The sequence below is a fragment of the Triticum dicoccoides genome, chromosome 6B (assembly GCF_002162155.2).
Source record: "Triticum dicoccoides isolate Atlit2015 ecotype Zavitan chromosome 6B, WEW_v2.0, whole genome shotgun sequence".
Lineage (NCBI taxonomy): Eukaryota > Viridiplantae > Streptophyta > Magnoliopsida > Poales > Poaceae > Triticum > Triticum dicoccoides.
The window spans coordinates 164,557,454-164,573,718 of record NC_041391.1 but is presented as its reverse complement, the minus strand read 5'-3'; positions in this window follow the sequence as shown (position 1 = coordinate 164,573,718).

Sequence of the window (16,265 nt, the reverse complement as noted above, 5' to 3'; positions counted from 1 at the left end):
TAGCCATTATTTTCAATAATTTACAGCCCATTTGCTAATTCTTAAGGATATTTGAAGCTCATATTCTTTTTATTAGAATTACAGACCATATATTCTGGGCACTGCTAAAAAATTCAACGAAATTTTGCATATTTTGGTGGGGTCCAAACTCTTTTAATCACGAAATTTCGAGTCACGTTAAAAATAGTTTTCAAAAAATTATATCAAAATAAAATTCAAAAAACAATTCTCCGCAAAAAAATGAATGAAATTTAGAATCTTAACTAGCAAGATGCCCGTTCGTTGCACGAAACATGAAGATGCATTTGTATGAGTAGTTTATCTTGTGGGTGAAAAGATGATATTTTAATGTAATTGCCAGTTGGCTTTGGTTTTTATAAGAGTAGAGAGTAGAGAAATCCTGAAAAAAATGATATTTTAATGCAATTGCCGGTTGGCTTTGGTTTAAAAATTTACAGCCCATTTCTTACAACTTATAGCCCGTTTTCTGGGGAAGCCCATTTCTTATCCCTCCTCGTCTTGAAAGATTTGCAGCCCAGTAGGGCTGAGAAAAGCAAGTAGGCCTCGGTTTTGGTATTCTCCAAAAAAAAAAGAACTGGGCTAGCCAATGTTAGAAAGAAAAAAATATCAACTGGGCTCATCATGTGCTTAATAAAAGCGTAAGCGTGGGCTAGACGGGCCACAGCCCTCGCACAGCGCACAGTTGAGCTCCATCTCTGAAACTGAAAAACAACTGGGCGAGCTGCTGGATCCCTGGTGTTATCCGCTCGTTGTGTAATTTTCTCATTTATTGACTACATTGACAATGGCGTGGAACCTAGTTGTCAAACAATTAGGAGGAAGTATTGTTTTGGCTTGTAATAACGAGGCACCTGCTTGCGAAATGCAATGACCCTGGTGGGTCAATACTGTCAGCCTCTCCACGTACAGTCATCTCCTGATTCCTCTTGGTTGTTGACCATGTTGACAACACCCGATGGCGGTGAGCATAGCGAGCTAACCAAGGTGGAGAACGACGACAAGGCCTCGGACGGGAACGAACAGCAGCCATGAAAGATGCGGCAGTGTAGTGGCAGGTCGAGGGGAGTACGAGGGCAACAACATGCAAGTCAAGCATACAAATGGTACAAAAAGCCCAAGGATTAATTGTTCATCAAATTTTTAGACAAAACCCAGATTGAACATGACAGTAACATCTAACCCAACCACTCTTTTTTGCAGTCACAAACAAATGGATCGGTCTGATCCATAAAATCAACATCCTGTGCAAAAAACTTTATTTCAGGATGTCTACAACTTATTGTAAATATAGGCGGAGCACGTTTAGAAGCCCATTTATCCACCCGAAACTTCTTTTTTTGCTGTTCAACATGTTCGTCCGTGAGAAACCTCTTGCTGTAAAAATTAAGCCTCATGGACAATAGTAACCTCGCGTTCAACAGGAAGAATGTGACAAAGCTTCTGTTTGCCTGGTTGGATGCATATCGTCCCATCGTTATTGTCCTCAAATGAATGTCATGAGAATTGAGAAAATCCTTGTGCTTATTACGCCAACGATTGGTTATATGTTTTTGTCCATATGGTTCTCCCTAAGTAGACATGAAGATTGAAAACAGTTAATGTCTGAAAAAAGAGTATGTCGAAAGAATGACAACTGAACAGTTAATTCTAGTACAATATATACGGGCTTTCAATGTGCATGAAATCATCACATCTATGTATAAATTCTCCAGAGATCGAAAGCATCACAGCAAGCCAATAATTATGTCCAGATCAAAACTATACGTTCTGATATATATGATCTTGACAGAATCCAGCAACATTGATAGGCTATCAATGGACGAACTCTTCATTGAGCATATAACATAATATTAGTACCCAAAGTGTACTCCAAGATGATATAAAACTTATGCGCACAAATGAAAAATGCAGCATATGATGACAAATGTGTAGATGAAAATATACGGTACCTGAAAAAGTGAGGAGCCAAACACCAACTCCTTGTGATTATTAAATGGGTCACGAATTACACCCAAGGTCTCCAGTTTGGGTGCAGAGACGATAGTTATTTCTGAAGGTGTATAACAACTATGAAGGAGCAACCTTTCAAGTGAAGGGGCAACTTCGATGATGAGCTGTTAAAACAAATTCCAATGCTTTTAAGGTAAGGCGACTTTATTTGGAGACAACTGATACCGATTTCTATTCCCAAAACAATCAGCAAGCGCTCCAGGGCAGGGCAACTGGAGTGGATGATGCTGTGCAGAGGGAGGCCTCCGACAGATAAACCACCACAAGCGAAAGTTTTTTTAGCAGTGGGAGTCGAAGCATTTGTACCAGATCGTCTGGTAGATAGCACCGGACGAAGGTGGCGGTGTGGAGAGAGGAGGAAAACCGCGAGATGGACAATGGTGGTGTGGGCACGAATTCTTGGTATGTTTGTGGTATGAAACTTTCGTGGTAATGGTAGAACTCAAACTGCTGGAGTTTTCCGAATTCAGGGGATGTCAGCCAAGCGTCCACCTTGCCGGGTATGGACAGCAGGTAGCTTGTCAGGATGCAGAGGCATTGAACGGGGCCCTGCTGGTGAGAAGAGACGATATCTCTGATGAGATCAAATTCAGGAAGGACAGATATCTGACGACAGTCGAGATTGAGGGGCGCGGTGCGCCATAGAGGGCGCCACCAAGTTGAGAGGACTTGTGTGCGGCAGCAATCCTTGGTGGGGAGAAGCGAGATGATCTCCTCAAGGATGACGTCCGGGAGATCGCTGATGCGGTCCACCGGAGATTCTATCGGTTCCTCAGATCCGGGTGGGGGGGCTCGCCGCTTCTCCCCACGCTACCGGGTGCGGGATCTACAACCGGCATCACCGATGGCGGGAGCCTCATCTTCTTGGCGCTGGGGCCAGCCGACTCCATTTTCCTTGTGGGCGTTGCGCCGAGCTCACGGGTTTGAGCAGAGTAGCCAGAGACGAGCCTAGTGGCAGTGCGAGTGGGGAAGAAGGAGGGCTGGGGATTTCTGTAGGAGTGGAAGAAGAGGAGCAGACGTTTTCTGTATGAGTGAGGAAGAAGGTGAGCGGGGTTTTCTGGACGAGTGAGGAAGATAGGGGAGCAGGGGGATTGGGTGGGGAGACGAAAGTGGGAGAGCGAGTTGTTCGTGTTTATAAGGCACGCTGCACTAACTACTCACTTTTTTCCAAAAACCGCTCTCTTCTTTTGCGTTGCTGCATGACTGGCCATGCATGCAGGATGCATGTGCCTGCCGGCCACTGCATGCGCCTGGTTTGTTACTAGGCCTATTTAATAGGGTGGTTATGGAGTAAATTAAGGAGATTTATTTTCTCTGTGTGCATCCACCAAATTAGAGGATGCGGTACTGGATGCAGACACTCACATTAAACTAACATTCAGAAGAACAAAAGTTCAGCATGTCTATGCATCTCAATGATTCACCATACTATAACCAATATACAAAACTGTGAGAAGGTGTGGAAATAAATAAAATCGCTCGATGCTTCTCTGAGCAAAGGGCCTCCCTGTGCACGCATTAATTTCCTGGGCATGCTTGTTTCTTCTCAATGTTGTGAGCACTTTGAGCATGTTGGCAACTCCACAGCTATCTAGCTGCCTCATCTTGCAATTGATGCTGACACATTTGCAGCAAACACATGAGGCAATAGAGATGACTCAACATGGGTCCATATTGTGCAGTTCCCCTGATATCCTATTCATTGTCCTGAATCTGAAAAGATAGGAAACCAGTAGCTATACTTAAATGGTGTTGCAAAACAGTAGCACATATCAATAGCTCGGCATGACCAAACACGATCATCTGGACGAAGGGGATACTGACCTGCCTGAGGAAGATTACATATAATTTCATAAGTCCTTGGTTGATTTCCACCTTTGGCTGCACTGCTTGTTTGCTCCTCCAGACATGACAGGATCGTTCCGCACTGCATTCAGCAAGTCAACGTACGAATAAGCTAATTTCATCTTACGGTGGTCATTGTACCTAGTTACGAATGTAGGAATACCTGGAGCACCATGAGGTTAGCTGACAGAAGGTAGATGCAGCCATATAAATTTTGTGCGGTGCTACCAAAATTGAGGTTTGTATCCCTTCACGTTATGAGAATTCTTCTTGAAGTTGGTAGAATGTGATGGCTTGTTCTTTGCATCAAACTTGCCTTTCCCCTGAGATTTGTTCTTGTTGTTTTGGGGCTGGTTGGGCTGGAAGTTCTTCTCGTGTACCATGTGGGCACTAGAAGCTCCCTCGGCGACCCGAGCACGTGTGTCTTTTGCTCTCGCCTTCTCCTCAAAATCAAGAGTGCCAATGAGATCCAAAACAGAAAACTCATGTCTCTTGTTTTTCAGAGAAGTAGCAAATCGTTCCACGAAGGTGGAAGCTTGGCAATGATGGTCCCAGCAACAATTTGTCCGACAACACACACTTAAAGTACTCAAGTTCCTTAGAGAGTGAATGTATCTCATGAGTCTGCTCAACAACAGAGAGCTCATCAGTCATCTAGTCACATAATTGCTCCGTGACGTACAACTCGTTGCCAGCGCCCAAGGGCCCAAACGTGGCCTCGAGCGCAGCCCACATGTCTTTGCCGCTGTCAAACAACATATACGAATCCACAATGGAATCGTCAAGAACACTCAGCAGGGCGGCTTTGAAGAGGGTATCCATGTTTTGAAAAGCTTCCTGCTGTGTAGGATTAAGATCGCCCTCAGGCTTACTCTTAGTGGCATCATAGCAGCACATGATCTGAAACCAATATACTGCTCTTGTGCACCACCTTTTATATTGCACCCCCTTAAAAGTAGGCGGCTTCAAAAGCGCAGCAAAACAACTCGGAGTAAATTGCCTGTGATCAGGTTTTTGGATTGGATTGTTGAATATATGAGCAATTTAGTATGAGATTTAATCCGAATCAGCAGTAAATAGATCATGATGACAATTGCTAACATCAAAGTAATGATGCGGACTAAACCAGGAGGACAGGATCACATACTGAGCAGAACCGATGTGGTTGATGTTGTCACTCATGTCGTTGATGAAGAGGTTACCGAGGTCGGGGAAGAAGGCTGTCGTTGAGGAAGTCGTCGCTGGCAGCAGTCACAGGAGTGTGCTCCCCAAAAACCTGATCGCCCCTCTCCCGTACAGGATCACGAAAGGCGCGGTTCGGAGGACTGCTGTCCCTTCTCGCGGTGCACGCCGGAAGGAGGGCTGGAGAAGAATTGTGTGGCGGCGCTAAGATCTGGAACGGTGCGAAACCATATGATACAGCGGCGGCTAGGGTAGAGCATGTCAGGTCGGAGTATAATAGTAGGCCTTTGGCCCCTAAACCGCACGTCCAAGTCAATAATAGCTCAAAAAAAGTCAATAATAGTCCCACCAAGGTTTGTCTCAAAAACAGAGTAATTAAGGCGTCTGTTAGCCCCTTTAGTATAAATACAATATCATTAATAATGGCCCCACCTTTTGTCTCACAAAGTAGAGTATGTTGGAGTACAACCGGCTACACGTTTACAATCCGCTTCTCTTCTCTCTCCTCTTCTCTCTCCTTCAACTAAGCACAAATACTATATTTAAATCCTTATAGCCTGCTTATGTCATCTAATTATAGTAGTACTTGCTCTAAAAGTTAATATCCACTGTGTAGTCTGAAATGCCGGGCGTGCAGCGGGCGGTGCCCTCGGTCGGCGCGCCGCTTCAACGGCAGAAGCAGTGAGAGGTCGCATCGCCCTGACTTGCCATCAATGTGGAGAGGCGGGCTCAGCTGGCGCCGGGCGGGAAGCGCGCGCGGGAGGGGGGAGGGGTTTTTGTTGGGCCAAGAAGGTGAGAAGCAAACTTGGCATCGGTCCGGACGGGGAAATATCATGTGCTCCCATACTCTGCATATGACACTAGTGTATGTTACTACTCCCTCCTTTCCGGTTTATAGAGATGTTTAGAGTAACATAGTAATATGTTACAGTACAAATTACTCCCCACTATGACCAGCCTTGGCCTCTCCAAGTGCTCCACCATGTATAGCTGCTAAGCCTGCCACGTAGGCATAAAATATGATGTGGCACCAATAAACTAAGCACCTATGCATTGAACACTTGAGCTACTAAGCCATTTAATGCACTTAGCACCTCATCTAAAGAGCATTAATAGTATAGCCAGCTGCTGGCTATAAGCCTACAGCCCATCTTATAGTCAACATGTACTACAAAGTGCCTAGGAGCACGTGCTAGAGTTGGCTCTTCACGAAGAGCCTGCTTACCTTCTCTCTCCTCTTCTCTTTCCTCCAACTAAGCAAAAATATACTACTGTTTATTCCTTATAGCCCACTGACTCAGCTCTATTGTACTTGCTCTAAGCACATCTAAGCACTTGCTAGCACCCCCTTGACCGTGGACCTTGACGGTGTATGTCACCTTGTGTCTCATAATTTTCCTCGTCATCATCTGAGTCCTAGGAGATCTCACCCACATCATCATTAGCATGCAGCCGCCTTGATAGACAACGTGCGCAGAAGGAGTAGAGGCGACTGGGGACGCACCACCACCACGTCGTGGGCACTCCGTATGTGCTCGTGTGTGTGCAGCGTGCGTGTTTTTCCATCAGTGCTAGCTCTAAGGCCGAGGCCTTCGTCTTAGACTAGTAGTTGAGCAACGACGGCAAAGAGGTGCTGCAAGAGATGCATATGCGCCGTTGCGTGCGAGCTTCGTCGTAGCACGATAAACCGGACGTCGCCACGGATGGCGCACGCCTCCATGCAGCCGAGTGTGTGCGCATGCATGTGTTATTCACGTGCATTGTGCGGCCGAGCGTGTGTGCATGCACGTCTTGTGTACGTGCGTTGTGTGCTCCATGCTGTGCGCGTATGTGCATGAGTTGGATCGGATGGAGTAAGTGTGTTCGCTTGTGTACATATTTTAGAGTGTAGATTCACTCATTTTGTTTCGTATGTAGTCCCTTATTGAAATATCTAAAAAGACTTATATTTGGGAATGGAGGGAGTATAAAACATCTTCAACTTAGCATCCTGATGTACCGTTTCTAGTGGTTAGCGAAAAGTTCATGTTCTTTTAGTTGTTTATAGGTGGGCATGGAGCAAAAAACAGGGGAAAACGCGCAAGGTTCCTTGCTCCTCCTCGATCGTCGGGAATCTATGCTCTTCAACTCTTTTCTTTTACGTGAGCTTTGTTCATCCTTTTCCCAACACGCGAGACATCTAGCATCAAGGTGCACGTGTCATGCAAGAAAATGGAGATAATCAGATAAGCAGTGCGTAAGTGAGTCGTGTGGGGGGGGGGAAGCGGGGGAAACCCTTTTCCGTAAGTGAGTCGTGCACTTCGATGGCACCTATGCAATATTTTTTCTCCTCGATGGCACGTGAATGGCACGTGAATAGTGCACGTACTCAACGACGGAGCACGGGATGGTAGCAAGGACATAGTCAGCCCTTTTTTGGAGAGAGTACGTACTACTAGTAAATAACTTTGATGTCTCCCGTCAACTCGCAGAATGACGAGAAGCTTGATTACGCCTTCTCCCTCGCCAACGCGTGCGCGGTGGCTCGCAGCACGAGGAGAAACTTTTTCTTACAAGCGGTGGACGTGCAGCAGTTCATTTGGTGTCAGATTGCCAGAAGCACTACTGTAGAACCATCGACTTCCGGAAGAGGCGAAGAGCCAAGCGCAAGGTCACCTACTAACCTTAGAGGGTGCTTCGATCCAAGGGACTATTCGCCTGACTAAAAATAGTCTCTTTTAGAGGCTAAATTTCCAAGCACCCCCTGACTAAAGAGAGGCTATGACTAGTCTTGAGGCTAAAAATTTTTAGTCAGAGGAAACCTACTAAAATATGGAATAGTCCTCTCTCTCTTCATTTAACTCCTCTCCTTTAACACACAGGCGAGTTCTGGATTGGAGGGTTTGGAGGATAATAAATGCTCATTAACTTGATTTTAGTCTCTTTAGTATTTGAATCCAAGCATGGATGAGGCTAGCAAGTTTTAGTCTCACTACTTTTAGTGATGGGACTAAAACGTATCCAAGCACCCTCTTAGGCTAGGCGTAGTGGGAGTAACATAAGTAGAGGTATATCCTTTTTTTATTCTAGAAACAACCACACGTGAATATCAATGTGTTGGTTACGTAGAACAAATTTCCTGCAGTCCGTGCTCAGCACTCCTCTATCTCTCTTCTCAACCAGCCAGCGGACGCGCGGAGCCCATCATCTGTTTGCTCACATGCGGCCCCACATGTCAGTGAAAACGCAAGAGGACCTACTGAACCTGCATATCTTTCACCTCGACGTGCTGGTGATGAAAAACAAATCCAAGAAAGATCTTCGGTGGCCGCTTTTGGAGTTACTCAAGAGTAGTAAGATTCTATTTATAGTTTAACCCAAGATGCACATCTCGTGGCTTCAACTTATCAACTACCACTCTATTTTCTTTCATGACACGACCTGGATGCTGGATGTCCCACGTGTCGGCAAAAGGAGGAAGAACCCGACCAAATCTTCGGTTGTGCTCTCGGATTAGACTAGTTGTGCTAACTTAAAAAAATTATTGTGTACTCCCTCCGTTCCAAAATACTTGACTTCCATTTGTCCAAAAATGGATGTGCCTATATACTAAAACATGTCTAGATACATATATATTTTGACAAACATGTCTAGATACATGTGTAGAAGCCATGTATTGTGCAACGGAGGGAGTAGAATGGATGCAAGTTTTTGTATTGGGAAGAAGAGTACATCCATATATTGATAGAGCATTAGAGTTGGCCTTACAAGTGGGACCGCAGTTGAGGAAACCTACTATAGGCAAACCCCCACCTCGCCCGTCGCGCGATGGCTGAGTTAGAGAAACGATGAGGTTGAAGAGATTGCTCTAGCACGGACTCCAAGAAATTTGGTGTCAGATGGAAGTCGTGCTGGTGGCGTGTGCCATACTCCTGGACGTGAATGCTTGTTCTGGCCCATGCCACCCTACTACTCCTACTACTTACTGTAGTATATAGTACTACTAGTATCGAGGATTCGAGGTGCTGGTTAAGTATGGCTACAGTAAAAACACCCGCACGACGCGCGAAGCATGTGAAGCTAGTACAAATAGTGTACTACTATTGTTGATGATTGGCCTCATCCGATAACCTATTGCAATGCACGTACAATTATGTATTTGGAAAATATTTTTTTGCCTCGTCGCACCACTCACTCACAGAAGCAACTCGAAAGCCATTCATAAATTTAGTAAGTTTATCACAGGCATATCATTTTATTACATACAACAGGTCATCAACCCACATCGACAACGAGGATACATTATAAATACTAAAGTTTTCACCACACAACAAATAACAAGCAATGAAATGAACTTCAACTCAACCATTCCTCGGCGTTGGAAACGCTTGCTTTGAACCACAAGTGATTCTCTGGGATGGGCCATCCATTGTCGATCTGGAGGCCAACGCAGGATTGATCATCCAGGCTGAAGCGGCCTACTATATCAGTACTAGGGTAGGGAACCACCCAAATGTCCGAGGTATAGACACAGTTGCTTCTCATAAATGGTAGTAACGTTGTGTCAACAATAGTTGGATCGCCTTTCACCATCCTTGGATAGTTTTGTCCAAGGAAGAGCGAATTTTCTCCAAGACTATCAATTCTGTACCAGGGAGAAGGAGTTGGCGCTAGCACACTAGTATCCATCCCGAATACCATGCAACGGATGTTGGAATAGGTCCGGAGAGTGCGACCATGGGAGACTACACCTGCTTCCTTAGCAGTAACATCATCAGTGGGTTGTATACACACGAGAAGAGGTGATCCATCGGAATTAGTTGCCAGGCGCCAAATAGTATATGGGCGCTGCTCGTCCTCATGCTCGTGATCATCACCATCATCATCTCCCCCTTGGTTATAAAAATATTCAAGTATAGGTGGTGGAATGTTCACAGGACCTTGGAAACACAAGAAGAAGGTTAATTAGTAAGGCTGGTCATAGTGGGGGTAACATAAGTAGTATCATGCACTTGGGACTCGCAGACATGCTTATGTGGCAGGCAATTAAGGAAGAGAGAGATGGTTATAGTAACATAGGTAGATACCGTAACATAATAAATGTGATGCTACTATGTGTCATGCATGGCAATAAATGAGACCACATATGATACTAATCTAAGATACTATGCACTATAGAGGTAGTAACATAAACTAGTAACATATGCATGTTACTAGTCTAAGTTACTCCCCACTATGACCAGCCTTGCTAAACCGCATGCATGTGGATGAAACAATTATAATTACGGTGGAAGACAAACGTACCGAAACAACGAGGATGCCATGCAAAAACAGTGCCACGAGTGGTGGCAGCAAACACAAGGCCCTCGTATTCAATTGCATCACAGTACTCATCTGTGTATAGAAACTGATTTTTGAGCAATATCCATCCAGTCAAACCACTGACGATGGCAACAAGCTTGTCGAAGATAGCAACAACTTCATAGTTGTTGTAATTCCAAGAGCGGTTGGGGACTCAAGAAATTGCTATCTTCCGTAGAAGACAGTCACCATGATTGTATTTGAACGTGCGTACAATACCGGTGTGCTCAACCTCTGGGCAGTCTGCTGAAATTTTTGGAAGTGGAACCCGGTCATGAGTGTACACATTCACAAGTTCCCACTCGCAGTTGGACCCAATGTAAACAACCCAATCTCCATTTGTGCCTGCCCAGGCCTTGCCCTCAAGCGATGGCATCTTAACATCATACATATCATTATCAAGCGGCATCAACTTGCACAGGGCGAGGCCTCCGTCGTGATGGCGCCGGTCATCAGGGTCACGGCGAAGAAGATAGGGGAGATCAAACCGTTCCTTGACTCTTGGGTTCCTTGTAATGATGTTATTAGTTGAGTCAAGAATGGGCTTGAATGAACCTGCCATGCTAGCCGAGGTGATGACGTCGCACTGATCAATGAGTTCCTCCACCACGTCATCTTTCAGACTGGGGAAAGAATAACGGGGTCGTTTCCGTCCTGTTCCCTCCATGGAGAAGACGATCAAACAATGGCAGAAGAATGCGTGAAGGGCTGAAGGAAAATGGAGGAGGGAGAGGAAGAGCATGCGACAGCAGTTCCAAATCGAGAGGGAAAGGCGAAGCGTCAGTGGGCGGTTGCCAGTTTGCCACGGTTCACGAAGGGGCGCCCCGGCCTACACGTCGGTTCGGAAATACTCCTACTACTCGCTGTCGTCTCACTGATATGTGGAACGGGACCACATGTCAACGAGACATGGTGTGTAATTTCTCGTGCAAAATGTGATCTGGCCGCGTTGACCCGTAGTGCCGCATTAGTTTTTTTTTGAAAGTTTGCCGCATTAGTTATCGACCTTTATTTTTTTAACATGCAATCTGAATGGATAGCTCCTATGGTCATCACACGTGAGAGGATATAGTGATGGTTGATTCGCCCGAGCAACTTTACTGTGGGAATATGGGAGTACCAGCGGATTCAAGGAACAGAGAAATGATGGTTGCTTCGTCCGAGCAACTTACTGTGGCGAAGGTGGGGCTCTGTGATTTGACTGCTCACTAGTCATTACTACTGCGGCGCAACGACCGGGGTGAATCTTTCCCTGAAGTTGTGTTGTGCACTCAATATTGCTGCATGGCAGGTGGAGCCGGATGAAGGATGTCCAACATGTTGGCGAAATGAAGTTGAATTGTTTCTGGCATTGCTATCAATCCTTCAGGATTTGTTTATATGTACGCATAATTTTGATGAAATTGTACTGTGATGCTATGAAGGTTTCAACTCTGGTCCCCGCAGGAAAAAAAGGTTTCAACTTAGGATTCATGTGTCTTGCCTCGAGATTATCTCGTTACAACATTCCATCAAATACAAATGAAACTACCATGGTTAATGTATCTCAATGGTTCGCAGATCAGCGCCAATATTCACATCACAACTGAAGACAAAGTTGTGAGAAGGTGTACAAATAAAGAAAAATATATAATTGATCGATGTTATTCGTAGGCATGGCTCCATTTCCTTGGCATAGTGTTCATTGCTTGGCAGCTAGTTTCACCCAGCTCTGTAGCCAAAAAAGAGGTGTATGAAGGACACCACAATCCGATCATTTTGTGCAGCTCCACTAAAACCGGGCGGACCATCCCTGTTTGCAAAGATATCCAGTCAGTGTGATTACAATAATAGTGGAACTAGATGATGAAACATAACACACATAAATAGAAGCCGATCACCTCTACGATCTCTCTTTAGGACTAACTTCTTGTCGGAGAAGATTAGGCACGGAGTTGGATGAGGAGGATAGCAAAACCAATCTCCCTTTCCGCAGTCCCACAGAAATGTAAAAACGTTGCCCGTGTGACATTTTGGCGGAACTGCACAAAACACTCTTCGGAAAAGTGATTTGTGCAGTTCACCAAAAGGTCGCAATAGCAACGAGGTGAAAATGGATAGCCCTGTTTGCAAAAGGAGGTCGAAAGGAAACAATTACTGCCCAATAACATGAGTTGAAGTCACATACGCCGACAAAAAATAAGCATGTTCCATGTAAAAAGGGAAAGATAGCACATGGTGGTTTATCAAAAATGGTTTGAGGACGAGATTGCAAGATGGAAAGTACGCCGGCCGAGATACGATTTAAGCAAACAACTAAAGAAGATCCACATGCAGCAACATGGGAAGATGGGCAGTGGAGCAAGGCCGGAGGAAGCTGTACCTGAGGGTCGTCGGGATGTTACTAGGAGGGCGCCGGCGGCCGGGATCTACCCATACTGCGGCAGCGAGCAAGTGGCGAAGGCCCTACCGCGCCGGAGCTTGGTCAGAGAGGACGGCGGGTACCGCAGATCGGGACGAGCTGCCTCAATGCCGTCGAACTGAGAGACGATGCACATCCTCCCTTTCCGCCGGCGGATGGGATCGGCCGGATCACTGACCAACGCTGAGAGAGAGAGGCCACAGCGGCCTTGTGTGAGATTGTGTGACGAGACTCACAAGAGACAAACCCATTTTTCCATTTTCCCCACGGCAATCGTTTTATATTATGGGTGTGGTACCCGACCCTCCTTCGAGTAAACAACTGCTACACGCGTCAAATTATCATGTGGGCTGCCTTTTCGTACAGAAACGAACTCCACCGTGTACCCGCGCAGGTGTGGCCGGGAACGAGACGTGAGTACGTGCATCCTGCGTGCACTTCTTCTTTAGGTGCAGGTACGTACGTGGGTGGGTGTGAGAGACATGGTTTGTGCGAAACAGAGGCAATGTGTTGATGATATCTCAATCAGAAAAACGTAACATGTGCAATGTGTGTGAAACGGAGTCATGGACGTGAGATATCGATAAAATTGAAAACAGGGATGAAGTGTGTGGCTGCGCGATCGATAAAGAGTGCCATCGAATTTGTGTTTGCCCACGTCAAAGATACAGGGCGGCTGGCCTACTGGAATTTGAGAGGGCAGAGGTGCAGTTCTTCTCTGTGGCATGGATACCTACCTACAACGTTCGACTATCGGTGTGTGTGGGGGGGGGGGTATAGACCGGTCGACTAGTATATGTCTGGGGAAGGAGAGAGACCTAGCTATGTATTGAGGGAGATCGATCGACATCCATGGATATGTGTAGCAGAGGAATAAGGTTGGGAAAAAGACAAAGGTAGAGCGTCAGAGGGTTGGTGGTGGAGTGGCGTCCCACAAATGGTGGGAGAGGCCTGCTAGACAAACGGAGGGTATGAGTGCAATATCAATAAGAGAGGGCAGGGGATGCATGTCTGTGTGTCTATGCACGTGCGTGTGAGAGACAGGTCGGGAGGTATTCAAGGATGATGAGGGGAGAAGATATGGTTGTGGTAAGCATGCGTAACTACATAGGAAGATCAATCGTCGTGTGTCCGAGAAAAGGAGAGATATAACTAGCAAGGTAAGTGTATCGGTGCTTGGTGAAAACGAATTATAGTCGACATGGATATATGTAGGGAGATCAGTTCATATACACGCCTGCATGTGTTAGAAGCAAATAAGGTCCGGAGAGGCAGACAGGGGGAGAGAGTGTGGCTAGGAGGTGGTGCGAGAGGCCTACCATGTCGAGGGGGGAGGAGTGTGCGAGCATGTCACTAATGAAAAGAGGGGCGGGAGTGTGCACCTGCGTGGAATCGTATTGGACATATGGGGGCATGGACGGTGAGAAAAGAAGAGGGGAAGTATATATGTGTTTGTTGTAGGCACACTTGGCTAGAGAGGTATATCGACCGGTGTGTGCCAGAAAGAAGGAGCCAGGGGCCTACACACACCGCTGGTGGACGACCTAAAGAGAAATAATGAACTGCGTGATGGAGGGGACACTAAGGGTGTGTGAGGGGGCGGGCGTGTGCATGCACGATAGAAAGTTAGCGCTAGCTAGCTACAAATAGAAGAGGATCGTGAAGGTGTAAAAGACGAACAAAGATCATAATTCATTATAAAAAGGTGGATACGGATACTTGAAGAAGATATCATAATGTACAACATTGATTATAATTTGGGCTAATGTGTGGCTTTTGCAACTCAGGTCTAAATACTTGTCATAATGTAGGGGGCGGGGCACTATACTTTGTGTGATAAACACGGTGTACGTATGGAACATGGTTTAGATTATGAATATATAGTTAGTACATCAAATGTGCTATTATTTGGAATCAACATCAAGTGTATTCAAAAAATAGAATTCGTGTTCATGTAGTACACATAGTTCATATCTATCTCTATAGTAATCATCTAGTGTGTTATTAAGGTAATACACGAATGATGGTTGAAGTTGGCAACAATCATGATTGTAGATTCTTATTGAAATAGAGAAACGAATTTGAATTTAGTTCGAATTGCAGCGGTAGTATAGACATTTGGAATGCACTAAAATGTTGGTATGAGTAGGTTACATGCATTATACAGCAAAGTGAAAAAAATTAATCAGACATAACATGGATTGATACTCCCTCCTTCCATCTATGTAGGGCATAATGAGATTTTTAAGACCGCCTTTGACTATTGACAAGATTAATAGTACATGACATGCACAATGTGAAAATTATATCATTGAAAGAACCTTTCACAGACGAAGTTAACGGTGTGCTTTGTGTAAGTTGCATGTCATATATCATTGCTCTAATATTTGGTCAAAATTAGCATCAAAAAACGCATTAGGCCCTATATAGATGGAAGGAGGGAGTAGCTTTGAATAGAATTTGTATAGTAAAATGGGGCAAGACTCTCTCTTTGTGTGGTGTGAATAGTTTTATTTTTTTTCGTTTTCTTTTTGGTTGAGGGAAGTGCGAATTGATTTGGTACGTACAAGTACAATATTACATGCAGTCAAAAAAAAGTACAATATTACTACACGTTAGGCTTGTCCCTAAAATTCAACCCGCGTCTTGTTATATCCCGAAAATTCAGATATCGTGCTCCCAAAACTGGCACCTTCACAACCCGCGCCTTGCTATCCCGAAATTACAACACGCGCGAAAACTCCCTCCAGCTGCCAAATCCCGACACGTTAAATCCCCCTTCTAACCCTGAACCGAAAGGGCCGCTAGTTCAAATTGGTGGGGGGTACTTTTGTAACACACCCTACATTTTGGACAAGCGCGTCCCTAAGTCATGCTTCACCCCCTCCCATCGCTCCTTTTTCGCCATTCGAAATCCCAGGCCGCCATTACCTCTCCGCTCCAGCCGTGAAACCCCACCCTCCTTCGTCCGCCACGTCACCGCTGCCCAGCCGGAACCTCTTCCTCGACGACATCGTCCACCGCAATAGCTCGAAGTCCCTCGTCCACCTTCCCAGATGAGGATCCGTCGTCCATCTCGCCGTCCCGCCGGTTCAGCCGCCCCGTCCTCCACCTCTAAGGAGCTGCTCCGACGATCGCCTCGTCTATCACGGCTGCTCGAAGAAACACATAATGGGCGACTCGGGCGACTCCGCCGGCTCCGCCGCGGGCTCCACCGCCGTTTCCGCCGCTGCGCCGCTGGCGTCCCTCCCCGCCCCCTCCCTGCCGGCCTCCCCGACCGTGGCCCAGCCGCCGCCCCCCGCGCCGGTCGCCCCGGTGGCCCCCTTCCGGTGGGCGGACTGCACCGATGACGCGCCATTTCCCCCTCCTCCGTCCACCCCGGCTCCCCCCACTCCCCTCTCCTCCCGCCGGCCTGCCTTGCCCCGTCGGCTGGCTAGCTTAGCCCCCCGTGTGAGGGGCTTGGCTT